At 41.8% G+C, this 14,790-nt stretch overlaps 1 protein-coding gene across 1 annotated transcript in view; it reads left to right on the forward strand.

Moving 5' to 3' along the window:
- Positions 1-494: 494 nt before the first annotated feature.
- Positions 495-14,790, forward strand: part of Adipor2 (adiponectin receptor 2) — an 83,358-nt gene continuing 69,062 nt past the window's right edge. Inside the window, exon 1 of the mRNA XM_005395954.2 lies at positions 495-697. The gene's annotated coding sequence lies outside the window, so the exon portion shown is untranslated. The remainder of the gene's footprint in view (positions 698-14,790) is intronic.

Consider the following 14,790-nt stretch of genomic DNA (forward strand, 5'->3'; position numbering starts at 1 on the left):
TAGTAAGGCATACATCGTAATACGTTAATAATGTAATAACTATCAAGAGCTACTGTTTTGGGCAAGCTTTGACTAAAGCTCTTGAAATTCACAAAACGATGCCTAGCACTATATTGGCCGTTAATAGAAACGTGCGCTCCAGCCCAAATCCCTAAATTCCGTCTTCTGCCAAGAGGTGTGGCCTGTATCCATAGTGACAGGTAAAAGCGTCCGAGCGTCAGAGCGGCTCCTTCCTGCACAGCTTTAGGCTGCTCCCCTTTTCTGTGGGAGGAAAAAACCCGGAGTTTTGTGAGCGCTCGCGCGGAGAACTTCTTCCGTAGTGCCTGGACGCGCGACACCGTTTACGTTGAGTTTCTGATGGAACCACAACTCCCAAGATGCACCAAGGCTCTAGAGCGGTCAGAGGGGCCGCTTCCGGTTTGGGCCAGCGCGGCTGCGCACCGTGTGCGGTCTTATTGGCTCGAGCTACCTCGTGCGATGCGCGTCACGGCGCCGCGCAGTCGTGGGGGCGGGGAGACGCGGTGGTGGCTGTGGCGGCGGCGGGAGCTCGGTCCAGAGGCGGTATCGCGGTGGAGGCAGCGGCTGCGCCTACTTGGTGTTGGGCTCCCTCCCTCCTCCATTCCCCCTCCTCCCCTTCCCCTCCAGCGGTGGTTTTCTAGGAGTCCGAGACGTGCGGCCAGGCGGCGACCAGCTCCGGGTGAGGGTCTCGGGAGTGCTAGCGCGGCTTCCCCGGCGCGCCGGGAGCGCCCGGGGTCGGGGCGGCGGTGCGGGCTGAAGGGGCAGAGGTGCCCGGCGCGGGCCGCGCGGCGCGTGTGGACCTGGCCCTCGGCTTGGCCCCGGTCTCTGTCCCGCCGCCACCAGCGGGCTGCGGGGGCCCGAGGGGCTGCCCTGCGGGGCCCGGCCGGACCCGCCCTCCTTGTCACTGCTGTCACAGTTGCCGGCGCCCGCTGCCGCTCGCCGCTCCGGGCGGGTGTCCGAGCCCCGGCTCTGCTAGGTGTCGTCGCCTTCGGGCGCGGTGCCCTTCCCTGCTGCGCTCGGAAAGGCAGTGCCCGCTCCTCTTCCTTCCTGCCCGGGTCTTGTATCACTTCGAGGAATTTCTCTGGAGGCGGACTTGGGGTGGTTGTGCTCGGCACTGCTGCAGCGGTGACCGGGATGGGAAGCCTCCTGCACCTTCTGGGCAGCCCGCTTGCGGTGGTGTGCTGGGCCCCGTGCTCTCCGGCTCCGTTTGGCTTTTCAACTGTAGTTCGTTTCTTGTGAAAATTGCTGGTGGCGAGGTTATAAATTTTTTTAGGTTGTTAGGGATCTGTGAGAAAGTTCAGATTGGCAACTCCCCCCCCCCTTGGCTGTTGACCTTGATTTAAATGTTTGCCTTTGGAGTTTTTACAACTTTGTGAGATGGTCCAACAGTAGATTTTGTGGTCGATTTTTTTTTTGTCTTGGTACCAGGAATCGAACTCAGGACCTTGTGCTTGCCAGGCAGGCGCTTGTGCCGCTGAGCTGTATCCCCGGCCCCCAACAGTAGATTTTGTTAGATTAAATGTCCAGCTGAGTTTGTGGAAGGTACAGTGCTTAATTGCGGATTGCTTTTTTTTGTGTTTATTTTAGTATGATGGTCTTTCAATATTAACACTTGTAGACTCTGGATTTCTCAACCTTGTATTACTATCCCCACTGTATTCATCCCCGAGCTCCTTAAGACGCCGAGGAATCTGTCCAGACATTTAAAATTGTTTGATCACAAATTTTTCCCAGTGAAATGTTAAATTAAACGGAAAGCTTTATTTTTTGAGGAGCAATGATAAACCTTGTCCGTTCTGAAGTTTGAAGTATCCTATTCAAAGTACTTTAGACTGGGTATGCCTGTAATTCTCAATATATGTGGTAGCAGCTGATTGGTGGTGAATTATGAAATCTGGCAACATTTAAAATTAAATATGAAAGGCACCTTTTCTTTAAGCTTCTGTTTGTAGTTGCCTATTCCCCTGTATATGTTTTTCTTTAGCCTTTGGGCTATTTGAGGTATGAGGGGTAAGAGTCTGATTCCCAGAACTTAAAAGAGTTTTTGTTTTTCCATCCCTATCATGTATATATAAATGAATAGATCTTTCTCGTCGATAGTTTCAATTAACCAGTGTACTTTTTTCCCCCCCTGTGGTACTGTGGATTGAACCCAGGGTCTTTGCACTGAGCTACATCTCTAACCTTTATTTTTTTGTTTTGAGAAGGTTGAGCTTAGAAAGCGCTCCCTAAAGTTGCCCCGGTTGAGCTCACATAGTGCTCCTCCTGCTTCATCTTCCTGCAACGCTGGGATTAAAGGCATGGTGTGCACTTTTTCCCGTATAAATTACATTTTGTTTCCCTAAATGAAAATAATTTCGTTTTTCTGTTGTTATTTTTGAGACAGGGCCTCCTGTATATTTCAGGGGAGCCTTGAACGGACCAGCCCAGGCTGACCTCAGACTCTTGGCAGCCCTCCTATCTCAGCCTCCCAAGTGCTGGGTTTACAGGAGTGTTCTACCACATCCCACTGTGTTTTATTCTTTCATAGGTTATCCAACTTTATAGCCTACAGGCCAAGTCCTGCCTGCTACCTGTTTTTGTAAATTTAAGAAAAAAATCTTTTTTGAGATAGGGTCTTGTTGTGTAGTTCACGTTCGCCTTGAACTCACTGTGTAGTCCAGGCTGGCCTGGAACTCATTGTAGTCCTCTGCCTCAGCCTCCCAAGTGCTAGCATTACAGGTGTGCGCCACCACACCTGGCCCAGTAAATAAAATTTTTATTGGAATATAGCCTTATGCAGCCTTTCAGATATTATCTGTGTGCTTTTTGTGTTTTCTGCACTGAAGATCTAGAAAGAGGTTTGGTGAACCAAGTTTTCCTCATTTGTCCTATAAGACGTAAGAAGAAAATTTAGGAGTGATGCTGATAATTGTTAATGGTTAATGAATGTTAATGAGTTATTAGACAATTTCCACTGCTATATGTGCATTCTCATTTAATCCTAGTAACAGCCTGTAAATACAAACTATTCCTATTTTACAGGCAAGGAAACTGAGGCAGAAAGTTAGATAACTGTTGACTTAGCTAGTGGGGTGAAAATGGGATCTAAATCCATGTGGTCTGGTTTCAGAATCCAAGCTCTTAATGTGCCAGACAGTTTTCTCCTTACAACACTAGTATTGCTTAGTGTAGGAAGTTTAGACAGTGCAGAGGGATATAAGGTAGAATTCTTCCTGGTGCTCTCATTTTTCTGGTTTCATTTGTTGTGGGTGATCCCTGTTGACAGTTTGATACAGATTGTTCTAGCTCTCTTTGCATATATAAATATTTATTTGCAAGTCTGCATATATAGAATTTTTTTTACAAAATGGACTTTTTAAAAGAGCAGTTCCACATTTATAGAAATTTGAGCTGGTAGTAGGCAAAGTTTCCACTTCCCTTCTCCTCAGTTTCCTGTTACTAACATCTAGCATCAGTATGACATGTTTATTTCAGTGGAAGAACCAGTATCAATATTACTTAGTCCATAGTTAACATTTGACATCTGACATAGTTAACTATGTTAACATAGTTAACATAGCTCACCTTTTATGTTGTAGAATTCTTTTAAAAAGATAGAAACAAAAACCAGTCACTATTTTAGCATAGTGCTTTTTTTTCTTTTTTGCCTGTTTAAAATAGAGTGTTTCTGGATTTTGTAATGATTTACTAATTTTCAGATTAATGACACAAATTTAGCATTTTCTTTGGAGTGGGAAAAATTGCTTGGAAGTTACTTTTTTGAGCGTTATTTGGGATTGCCCCTTTGTTTAATTATTTCTAAATTTTGAGACAAGATCTCACTAAATTGCGCAGACTGAGCTCCAAGTTGTGATCCTTCTGCCTCACCTTCCCAACTGCTGGGTTTACAGCCATGTGGCATCATGCCTAGCACTTTTTCTCTTTTAAAAGTTGCATATCATACTGCCAGCTGCTTTCTCCAAAGAAAGTCCAATATTTTGAGTGGATGTTTTGGCTATACCACATCATCAGAAAGTTCTGTTTTTCTTCTCTTTGTTTCTGGATCTGGTAAATGGACTCTTAGTTTTTTGAGACAGTATCTCACTATGTAGTTTAGGCTGGTCTTGTGTGTTGGCTTCATTTCTGGTAATTTTCCTGCCTCAGCCTCCTGAGTGCTGGGATTACAGGTGTTCACCACCATGCCCAGGTCATTTTAGTTTTCTTTCTCATATGTTCTTTTTTTTTTTTTTTTTTGAGACAGGGTCTCACTATGCAGTTCAGGCTGGCCTTGAGCTCACTTTGTAGCCCAGGCTGATCTCAAACTCGCAAAGATCCTCCTGCCTCAGCCTCCCGAGTGCTGGGATTATAGGTGTGCGCCACCATGCCCAGCTCTCATACATTCTTTATGATCTGTCTTTCTAGCTATTGCTAGTCTCATCTCTTGGTCAGACTTTGAGTTTTTTTTTTTTTTTTTTTTCTTTCCTTTTTGAGATTGAGGTCTTGCTGTATTGCCCAGGCTGGCCCCCAACTCCTAGGCTCAGGCAATCCTCGTACCTCAGCCTTCTGAATAGCTGGCACTACAGGCCTGTGCCCTAGACTTTGGCTTTTTTATGAAAGCTGTACATGTTCTATAATGTAATTTGCTCCTCATCACTGAATTTCCTCCTGGTTTTCTTGGGGACAGCACTGAATTTTTTCCTTAGTTGTGCCAGGTGGATTTTTTGGACGTCTTTCTGCAGCTTTGGCTCTCTGCTCCTCCATAAGCATACTGTTGAACTTCTTGAGATTTCTTGCTGTTCTTCATTGAAGCATTGGTGCTCCTCAAGCCAGGTATTCCCTATCAGCCTCCTCCTCCTTGCTGAGACCAGTGCTTTCCCATCCTTTTTTTTTTTTTAAACCATTTTGTTTCTCCTGAACTTTCAGAAGTTATGCTCCTAGCCAGGTGTGGTGGCTCACACCTGTAATCCCAGCGCTTGAGACTGAGTGGGAGACCCGCCTGGGCTACAGTGAGCTCAAGGCCAGCCTGAACTGTGTAGTGAGATCCTGTCTCTAAAAGACAAAACAAAACAAAAACAAACAATATTTCTCTTCTCCTCAGTATGTTGCTGGACTGTGATCTTTAGCATTCACTTCTCACTTTTGATTTATTTTGAGCCCTCTGTGAATTCAGAAGAATTGATTCAGAGTTGAAGCAGACGTCCTCACTGTCTCATCTTGTTTTATGCTGTTGGGCCAGATCTTGCGGAGGTTCTTAATTCATGGCTAGAGGACATTGAGCTGTTTTGTTTTGTTTATTTTTGTTTTAAAAGTATTGGTTCCTACTGTTGTGACTTCCTCCACAATTCTTGTCTAAGACAACAAAATGGATGGTTAGTTAGAGCAATGATTTAACAATCTCTAGGGCTCCTAGGTGATGAAATGCTTGTACAACAGAGTGATTGTTACCTTTCTTTAGTGTGTTTGCAGAAACTTGCCCAGAGGCGTGGAAGTTAAAAAGCTCATGAATTCCTGCTGATCTGGAGATAAGTTCACTGTCAGGACTTTCATATCAGGTCTCTCCTTAACTGCCTTAGTAGCTTTTATGCAAAACTTTGGAGGTCTTAAATCAAGTGAATAGCTGAACAGTTAAACACTTTTTTTTTTTTCTTTTTCTGTTTCTTGGGCACTTTGATAACCTTTTCAACCTTTTTTTTTTGTTTGTTTTTGGCACATCTTTTCCCTTCTTGTACTTGGAGATGTCTTGCTGTTTTTCTTTATCCCAATGTTCTTTTTTTTCTCCTTCTTAGATAGGGTCTCACTATGTAGTTCAGGCTGGACTTGAACTCACTATTGTAGCCCATCCTGGCCTCAAACTCATGGTGATCCGCAGCCTCATCCTCCTGAGTGCTGGGATTACACCAGGTGAGCACCACCATGCCTGTCCCTCTGTACCAGGAATCAAACTCAAAACCTTGTGCTTACCAGGCAGGCTCTGTGCCGCTGAGCTGCTGAGCTAAATCCCCGGCCCCTACCATTCCTGTTTATCTTCAGGTTTTGAGACACTGTTCTGTTTGTTTCTCTTTTTCATATTGTTCTACAAAGAATGCCATGGCAGCTACCAGTATCTTGGTGACCTTGGAGAAACACACAATTTTGATAGCATTGACAGTATTTGGTTGGCTTCAGTTCAGATGTTTCTTCTGAAGAGGTCAATCATCACATCCAAAGTTTTATTTATTTATTTTGTAGATATGAGACAGGGCCTCACTATGTAGTTTAGGCTGGCCGCCAATGTGTGGTGATCCTCCTGCTTCATTCTCCCAAGTGCTAGGATTATAGGTGTGTGCCACCATCCAGCCCAAAGATTTTTTTTTTTTCCCCCTGTGGTCTTTTTGAGGCAGGGTTTCCCTGTGCAATTCAGGCTGTCCTTGATCTCTCAGTGATCCTCCTGCCTCAGCCTCCGGATTGCTGAGATTAAGGGTGTGTGCCACCAGGCCCGGCCCCCAAGGATATTTTGACTACAGTTGCATTGCTTATCTTAATGCGGTTTATGTGAAAGTCTATAATATTATATTAATTTGTTTTTGTGGTTTGTACTTATATTCTTGCTACTAGTCACAACATGAGTAAAGTCTCAGAAGCTTATGCAACAGAAATTTAAAGAAGAGCTCTAGCAAAGTTGTTGCATTGGTAGGGTTCTTATTTTTCAGATAGTTTTGCAAAATGTTATTAAAAGATTTAAATGCAAGGCATGACAGTTGTAGTAAAGCACATCCTTCAGCTCTTGAGGAAAGTTATCTCTGTTCTGGGCAGCAGTGACCAATCTGCATAAATACTGTAAATTATAAACTCAGTTCTTTGTTGACTTTACTTGGTAATTTGAAGATCTTCACATCAGATTTGTAGCAAATATTACATCTCTGTAAAAACTCTTCCATGTAGACCAGTGGCTCTGCTATTTCAGATTCTATAACTGCTGAAGGTTGCTGGGGAGCTAGTTTTTGTTTTTGCCGGACATGTTGGCTGCCAACTATGTCTGCTGTGAGCAATTCTCAGAAAGCCCACACTTGTCAACTTGTTTCAGCTGTGATACGGAATTATGTTTCTGGATATGACCAAAATGGCACTGGGGAGCCTGGCAGGTGCTGCTTGCCATCTTGGCTTATAATTAATGTGTGTGTGTATATATGTGTGAGCATGTGTGAGCACGTGTGTATGTGAGTGTGTTTGGTACTGTGGATTGAACCCAGGGCTTTTACACTGAGCTACATCTCCAGCCCCTTTTTTAGTAGTGCTGGGGCAAGATTTTGCTAAGTCACTAAGTTGCTCAGGGTGGGTTCATGTTTGTAATCTTTTTAGCCTCCCAGAGTGCCAGAATTATGAGCATGCACTGATACCCTGGTTTAGTGTTTTAAAAATTAATATTTGTGAGTAGTTTTCCTTGTGAGTAAATCTACATCTACTTTTTTTCTCCCCAGTGCTGGGTATTGAATCCAGGGGTTGTTAGGATGCTAAGTATGCACTCTTGTCACTGAACAAAATTCAGAGCCCCTACTTTGCTTTTCTTTAGGGTAGTCTACCACTGAACTAGAATGTTGAGACAGAGTCTTGCTAAAATGTCCAGTCCTTTGCCTCTTGCAGACCTTTTGCCTCAGCCTCCCTACCGCTGGGATTATAGGCCTGCACCACCATCACTGGGTTGATAGCATTCTTTTAAAGCTGATTTAGAATTATTTTAGGCATTTGTGCATTTTGTAGTTCTTCCTGGTACTGACTTAGGTGGAGCTGCTCTACCTATGTAGGTTCTCTACTTGGCCTTTAAAAGCATATGATTTGCTACCCTTTGTATAGAATCTGGTGGCTGCCGAATAGACTGTACAGTCGCTTAAAAGACAGAGTTATGTTTTGAGATGTTGTTAGATGATTCATGTGAACATCATGGCGTGTTTACACAAACTTAGATGGCATAAATTGATCATTTGACATGGTCCCTTAGTGGAGTTAAGAGACTCAGTAAACACAAGGTGAATGAGACTATTGTGAGTGTAACAAGCCATACTGTTTTAAAATAAATAGTAAACTTAAGCGTACACTCTAGTGAGGAAAGCGTATAGTATAGTAAATACTTAAACCAGTAATATAGTCACTTATCATGATTATAAAGTAGTATTACCATAAACACATGAGTAATGTCTTACACTGTGGCTTTTCATTAGCTATAAAGTCACTAGGCAGTAGAAATATTTAAGTTCCATTATAATCTTCTGGGGCCATTGTTGTATATATGTAATTGCTTGAAGTGTTATGTGGCACATGAATGTATATTTTCTGAGGGTAAGGAAGATACAACTTTGTTCATATCTGTAAGCAGTTCTGGTATTTAGCAGGTGGTAAATAAATGGTCCTTAAAAACTTAACTTGGCTCATGTTCTTTTGAGCTTACTGCTGAGTGAAAGGCTTTAACTTTGTTAAAAATAACCTCTTTAGAGTCTTTGTTAAATACATACATTTGATACTTAGAAATTGGAAGTTGAGGAATTGATTAAATAGGGGAGTTTCTAATGTTACTCCTGGTTTTGAATTTTCTGGATTGGAGTATACCATGTGTTAGACAGCTAGAGGAAGGTATATATTGGCTAATGATATAGCTTGACTCAGATTGTTGTGAGTGTCCAGACGGAAGGAAAAGGCAAGCTAAATTCTGAAAATTGCCAGATTATCTTCAGGCATAGGAAAACACCTGAGGGAAAGGACACTTAAAAAGTTTCTTCTTTCCCCTCATAGCGAGACATGGTAGCCGCTTGTCTATAATCCCAGTACTCTGAGAGGCTGAGGTAAGATTTTAAGTTTGAACCCAACCTGAACAATTTAGCACTATAGTAAGACCTTGTCTCAAAAATGGAGGGGGCACTGGGGATGTAGCTTAGTGCAGCGGCCCTGGATTTAATCCCCAGTACCACAAAAACTTTTTTTTTTTTTTAAGTGGATAGTTACAGGAAAGCAGAATTTTCTTCATAGCTGTTACATATTTTTGGTAGATGTTTGTATTTTCATAACATCTGTGTAGTAGAAAACAAAGCATACAAATCATAAGGTCTTGAAGAGGCGAAGTTAATTAGATTATTAAATTTTGTTTTTGTTTTTGTTTTTTTTTGGTCTTTTTGAGACAGGGTCTTGCTCTGCAGTTTGGGCCAGCCTTGAGCTCACTTTGTAGCCCAGGCTGGTCTCAAACTGGCAACGATTCTCCTGCCTCAGCCTCCTGAGTGCTGGGATTACAGGCATGTGCTACCATGCCTGGCCTTAGGTTATTAAATTTTGGCCACGTAGGCTTTTATCTTTTGGGTGTGTTTATTGTTAGTGTATTATCTATGGTAGTTTTCATTAGCAACATATTCATTTTTTTTAAAATAAGTACATAAATAATATTTTTATTAATGCATGTTTGTAGTACATGATTATATTCATTGTGGCGAGATGGTACATGGACATTAACACATCTTAATTTCTTTTCATCCCCTAGCGTAATCACTTTAATTCTGAAATTATAATTCAGTGGCACATACATAGTTGTATTAATATAAACCCATTTCTTTGGTCAGCGGGGAAGTGGTAGTGGTGGATGATAGGTTAAGAAGACTAGCAGAATGGAACAGGGTTACTTTTTATTTCCTTGAAATGTATTTTATCCTTTTTCATTCCAGTAAAAATTATGGTAATTTAAAATAAAAGATCCAGAAATAGAATAAAATGTGTTTAGAAAAGAAAACTCAGGAAAAGGATGAAACATGTGCAGTGATATCTTGGTGCTTGCTAATTGGTTCTGGGAGCCACAGTGAGTACTAAAAAATGAAGAATACCGAAGTAGTTGTTTGGACTGGAAAAGATAAGGAGTCACAAGGCTAGGGACTCCAACAAGTTTCAGTGGCAAGTACCAAAAGAATTACAACTACTGGGACAGGAGGTTTGTTTTTTTTTTTTTTTTTTTTTTTTCCTGGGTACTGGGAATCAAACTTCAGACCTTGCACTTGCCAGGCAGGTGCTTGTGCCACTAAGCTATATCTCCGGCCCCTGGGACAAAAGTTTTGCATCAGCATGTGTTGAGTACTGTACCAAGGTTTGAGTTCTTTTACCAAGTGAAAGTGTAATTCAGTAATTAAGAATTAAAATTGTGTTTACTTGGCAGCAATGGGAAAATGGAAAATAGGCATAAAACACAGCATTAAACTAGCAAAAGGAACGAGATAAATTTTTCAGGGGTGTATCATTCAGGGTTTGCTAGAGAAACAGGTATAACACAAGACATACAAATGTGTAAGAAATTACAAGATTGGCTTATTGTGGTCAGCCAGAGAGTTGGATGAGGAAGCATGCGGAGGGTGTCTGCACACTGGAGGCTGAAGCAGTCCAAGGTCTGGAGCTCACTGTAGTGTTCTGTGCAAGTCTGTATGAGGAGACCGATGGGTCTGCAGTGGAAAGCTAAAGAGTCTACCTGGAAGGCTGAAGAGTCCCAGGTGAAGCTGAACAATTTGCATCAGAAGCCAGGAGGCAGTGTGCAAACTGAAGGCGGAGACTGGAGCTCCTCTGAAGAACCAGCAATCAGGCCTTCCTCGTTTCTCTTTTGTTACAGTATGCAGGCTACTTGCCCAGGGGGCGGGCTTCTTTACACCCACATCATCTTCATTCTGCCTTTTGCACAGCCTGAGGATGTTTACAAAGTAAGGACCCTGGTGCCCTGCCGAATCACTTAGCTAGAATCACTTAGCTAGACGTCTAAACTGGTCAAGTTGACACAATGAATAACATCCTAGAGCAGTAAGGGCATGTCCCGTGCACCCCAGGATGTAGAACTGCTGAGTTAGTTAAGCTTTTAGACTTCTTAAATGGACACAAGATGTCAACCATTATAATCTACCCCTTGTCAACTTGGCAGCTAGATGCATTTCTTTAAATCAGTCTGCAGATACAAAGACATTCTTATAATTACACCTAACATGTTGTAACTATCCTGCATGCAAAAGGAAATGCACTAATTCCCTCACCAGAATAGAAGTAAGTTTTCCTTGAGTGATGCGTTATTACCATTTCACAAATGAACATTATAACACAGCTTAACAATCCTTAACAACCAGTATTAAGTCTATCAATATTATAAGCATATTAGGAGAGAAATAGTACAATTACAATCCTTTTTTCTGTAGGAGATCATGGGGTTGTAGCTGGTATTTAGAACTACCTTCTTTCACTATGCTTGCCCTTTGGCAAGCACCTTGGCAGGTCTTGGTTCTTTCTCTGGTGGAGTGACCCATACCATACCTTTATTCGTGAAGGCTCTGGACCATTGATCATTCTGCCTATATTAGGTTGTTGTAGTTTTCCACTGACTTTAATAGGGCATGGTAATACTAAGAGGCACCCTGAGGGATCTCCAGCACTCTGCCTACATTCTTCTTTCCTGCACTGTGGAGTACTAGTCCAATTTCCCCTTGATAGTCTGCATCAGTAATCGCTGATAACACTGACTCCCTTTTTAGCTTGTTTCCTCAAAAGCATGAGGAGTCCAAAATGACCTGGGGGTGGGAAGTCTTAGCTTCCAGTTCAGCGGTATCATCGTTGTGCTTCCTGGTACAAGCCTTTCCCGCTCTGGAACTAAGACTTCTAAGCCAGCAGAACATAAGATCATGGGGACAGGAAGCAAAAATTTTGTGAGTGGATGACTGGGGTTAATGGTGAGTGGTACCATTCCTACTTCCACCTCTTGATTTCTGGACTCATGAACCCTGGCTATGGGAGATGCAGTACTATATAGTGGACACTGATTCAAAGCATATACAGCTTTTTGAAGAACCTTACCCCAGCCCTGCAAGCTGTTGCCACCTAGCTGGCACCGTAACTATGCCTTCAAAAGACCATTCCACCTTCCTGTCAGTCGAGCTGCTTTTAGATGGTGAGGAACATGGGAGCCAGTGAACTCCATAAGCATGAGCCCATTGCCTCACTTCTTTGTCTGTAGTGTGTTCCTTGGTAAGAGGCAGTGCTATGTGGAATTCCATGGCAGTGGGGAAGACATTCTCTGAGTCCATGGATGGTAGTTTTGGCAGATACAGTGCGTGCAGTGAAGGCAAATCCATATCCATCATGCATGTCTATGCCAATGAGGACAAAGCACAGTGCCTTCCATGATGGAAGTGATCCAATATAATCAGCCTGCCACCAGATCAGAGGCTGATCACCCTGGGGAATGGTGCCATGTTGGGGGCTCAGTGTTGACTTCTGCAGCTGGCATATTGGGCATTTAGCAGTCGCTGTAGGCAGATAATTTTTTTTTTTTTTTTAATTTTGGGGATTGAACCTAGGGCTTCCATACTGAGCTACATCTTTAGCTGTTTGTAAGACAGGGTCTTGCTGAATTGCTAAATTACCCAGGGTGGGCTTAAACTTGCCATCTTTTGTCTTAGCTTTACAGTGCTGGGATTACAGGTGTATGGCACCATGCCTGGCTTAGATGTGTTTTTTTTTTATTTGATGTATTTTATTTGGCTAACAGATTAAAAAATATTGGATGTATAGGAAGCTATAGACCAAGATAAATAATATATATCCACCATAAAGCTAGAGCAAAATCTCTTAAGGTTCACCCCACACTCCCAGGATTGAATCCAGGGCCTGTGTGAGACAGGGTCACACTTAAGTCGTTAAAATGCCCAAGTTGGGCTAGAACTTGTGATCCTTCTGGGACTGCTTTCCAGAGTGCTGGGATGATAGGCATCCTTTATCATGCCTAGTGTGTTCCACATGTTTTTATTTTTATTTTTTTATTTTTGTCTTTTTGAGAGAGGGTCTCGCTGTGGAGTTCAGGGTCTTGAGCTCACTTTGTACCCAGGCTGGTCTTGAACCTGCCACAGCCTTCTGAGTGCTGGGATTACAGGTGTGCACCACCACACCCAGCTGTCCATGTTTTTAAAGAAAAAAAATTTATGTACAGTTGAAGTATCGTCTTGTATTATTTTACTTTCGTCACAACTGTTATCCTGAATTTGGTGTTGATTATTTCTTTTTTTCTTTTTTTTTTTTTGGTTTTTCTCCGGTACCGGGAACCGAACTCACGACCTTGCACTTGCCAGGCAGGCGCTTTGCCGCTGAGCTAAATCCCCAGCCCCTGGTGTTGATTATTTCTTTTGGCTGTTTTTTATAGAATTACTCCATAGCAATCATTCATAAACAGGTTGCAATATTGTTTCGCATATTTTCAAACGATGCAGTTGATATTATATTCTGAAATTTGCTTTTCATGAAACATTTTTTAAATTGATATGAAACTGGTAGTATTTTTTACCTCTTTAGGGGAGGTGCCGAGATTGAACCCAGGGCTTGGGCATGCTAAGCTTTTGCTGCACTGCCAAGCTATATCCCTAGACTTGCAAGTAGTTTGTTGTTTTTTTTTTTTTTTTGGTACCAGGGGTTGAACACAGGACCTTATGCTTGCCAGGCAGGTGCTTTTAATACTGAGCTGTATCCCCAGCCCCTAAATTGTAGTTCTTTTCAGCAGGGCATAGTTTCTTGTTAAGTATGACAGCTTTTTAAATATTTAAGTTTGTGTTGTTTGGCTCAGAGTAATGTGATTGGTGGATTACTTCATCCAGAAGTAGAACCTAGAGTAAATATAGAGTGTGTTTTGTAGTTCTTACTCAAATGTCATTTCTCCTAACTACTTTTTAAACCAGAAGTTTGGTTGCAGTTTGAGATTAATAAGAAACAAGATTGCTTGATTGTTGTATTTCTAGTTATTGTTCACAGACCTTTGAAACTAGATAAGCAGGCAGTTAACTAATATCTTGACCTAAAGCTTGTATGTATGTAGTCATCTATTTGCTATTAGCATATACACACACACACACATACACGTACGTCTGTGGCTTTTGATTTTGATTTTAGCATAATTAGTGCTATAAATCATGTTGTTTAAGAAGAAAACTATTATTCTTTCCATTAAGGTTTTTATTACACTTATAGCCTAAGGAGAGTGTAAGACCTGCAGGTGGTTATATATTCTAGGTCAGTCTTTCTCTCTTCCCCTCCTTCCTTCCGTTCCTTCCTTCTTTTCCTTCTTTTCCTTCCTTTCCTTCCTTCCTTCCTTTTCTTTTATATTGTGGTTAGAAGACCTTGTGTTGTAGAACTGAGCAATATTGGAAAAGGTTGTAGACATGTTTTTTTTTATTTTTAGATTGATGACTTGTAGAGAAAGTGTAAGTGGTAATTAAGCTCTTTAATTTTTCCATCTGGAGCAACATAAAAAAATAAGAAAGATGTGTTCTTGAGGAAATTATGCAAGATAAGTTAGGGCTTTGAATGATTGTTATGTACCAATGGGAGAAACAACGTTTTGATTTTTGCCTCAAAGGTTGACCTTACAAACCAAATATTTTACCTGGACAGATTTTATTTCTGAAATAGTTGAAATAATGGGTTGTGTTATATTCTAATACAGATGATTTATGGAAGGAGGTATTTGCTGATTTTGCATATTTTGGTTCAATGTAAGTAAATGACAATTTATCTTAGATTTTTTGGGTTTTCTTTACTATTTAGGACTGTTGTTTCTTTATGTATATTTGCATTTTTTGTGCTAATTGTTGTTTCAGAAGCAATACTCAGAGCCACTGTATAGATCTTGAGAAATTAGAATGACCATTATAATAAGATTTTAAGAGTTATATAAAGAGGGGCTGGGGATTTAGCTCAGCGGCAAAGCGCCTGCCTGGCAAGTGCAAGGTCGTGAGTTCGGTTCCCGGTACCGGAGAAAAACCAAAAAAA

The sequence above is a fragment of the Chinchilla lanigera genome, unplaced genomic scaffold (genome assembly GCF_000276665.1).
Source record: "Chinchilla lanigera isolate Chin_1 unplaced genomic scaffold, ChiLan1.0 scaffold00053, whole genome shotgun sequence".
Lineage (NCBI taxonomy): Eukaryota > Metazoa > Chordata > Mammalia > Rodentia > Chinchillidae > Chinchilla > Chinchilla lanigera.